Below are 1,767 nucleotides of genomic sequence, written 5' to 3'. Positions count from 1 at the left end.
GGGACAGAAGTAAATAATGAGGTATGCACAACCTTGGAACAACAGGGCTCTGGGATACAGGGATTGAGACATGGTTGGAATGGGCAAAAAGGGGGAAATAATGTTAAGATGCTTGGCTGTCTTTTGAATCTTGGTTTCCCTGGCATACCATTATAAAGTAGACACTGAAGGGGGAGAGAAAGGAATAGCCAGAAATATCACCATAGAAAGCCTGTAAGTCCGTCTTCTGCCTTTAACTAAGTGGAATACCTAAAATGGGGCTACAACGTGCCCAGTGAAGGAGGCTTCCTGTGGAGCCTCTGTATTACGTAAGACCATAGGAGGAATCCTGAACTGTATGCAGAATCTTCTAAGGTGGGAAATTTCCTCTTGAAAGGGTGAGCAGACCAGCCTGGAGCGGCTAGAACAGAAGATACTTCTTGAAAGCAAAGACCGACAGGAAAAATACAAAACAATAATGGCATTCCGACTGACTACGACAACAACAATCAAGTTGCTCACCCAGGAGATATCAAGGCAATTGGTTGGGTCCCCTCAGCCAAACCCCCTTCCAAGACTAAGACTCAATGGAAATACACGCTCTGATTGGTGACCACGTTCATCACCGATAAAGGGAAGCGAGGGAAAAACAGCAATGAACCTGCGAGCTAAGCCCTGCAATGTTCAACAGACTCCTGTGAACCCAGGTGGAGACCTGGTCGGCCTGCAGTGTGGCCAGACCTGGGGACTCTTGGCCCAGAGTCAGTGACATAGCCACAGAGAACTAGAGTGGAGATTAAAGTATCCCGCTGATAAGAAGAGAGGGCATATGCATAAGAACACCCATAGTTGCAGATTATACCCACTTGACCTAACTTCAATGAGTGAATGATCAGAGCTCAACTAGAAAAAGAAAGAAGTGGAAAAAAAGAGTAATCTGATACAATTTAATGAACTTAGAATTTGATGAACTTCACCTACACCTACGGATGCAGTAGCTCAAAAGAGGAAACAAATATTTATAGCAAGTATCATTCTCACCTGCCCATACACAAAGGTGACAGGATAGGCAACTTGGACATTGTCTACCCAAAATGGGGGGTAGGGGGGCTATAAAGGCAAGAAATGACTAGCTTACAAGGTTTCAAGAGAGAGCCTAGATCCAGAGGGTGTGGAGGAAGGTACAATCTCCAATTTGTTGTTGTTGTTGTTATGTGCCATGGAGTTGATTCCGACTCATAGCGACCCTGCACAGGGTTTCCGAGGCTGTTAATCTTTACGGGAGCAGAACGCCTCATCTTTCTCCCGCGGAACCGCTGGTAGTTTCGAACTGCTGACCTTATGGTTCGCAGCCCGATTCGTAACAACTACGCTACCAGAGCTCCTTAGAATCTCCAGTTAGTAGTATCCAATCTGTCTGGGTGGGGCTGATGAAAGAAGATGCTGATAAGTTTCTAGTGAATAATTGTTATTTGGACTGATTTTAATGGTTGGAAACGTAAAGGTAGATGTTTTGTAGCAAAAGGAGGGAAGTGATTAACTTTGCAGTCTAGGAGCGGAGGTCCCTGGTAACATCAAGCAAGAAGAGTGGAGAGTGGGATCCTACCCAGAAAAGCAGTGACACCAGAGATGGAGGCAGGGATGATGTGGAGAGAGAGTAGCTGAGGATTATGACCCAGAAAGGGACAGGGGCTATGTACTGATGACCAGTGGGCAGGCTTGCAAGGTATACCCTTTGGTTGGTTGATGATGCATGGAGGGGATTGTAGCCATGGCAATGAAACAATA

The sequence above is a fragment of the Chrysochloris asiatica genome, unplaced genomic scaffold, assembly GCF_000296735.1.
Source record: "Chrysochloris asiatica unplaced genomic scaffold, ChrAsi1.0 scaffold00025, whole genome shotgun sequence".
NCBI classification, from domain to species: domain Eukaryota; kingdom Metazoa; phylum Chordata; class Mammalia; order Afrosoricida; family Chrysochloridae; genus Chrysochloris; species Chrysochloris asiatica.
Note: the sequence above shows the minus strand (reverse complement) of the source record.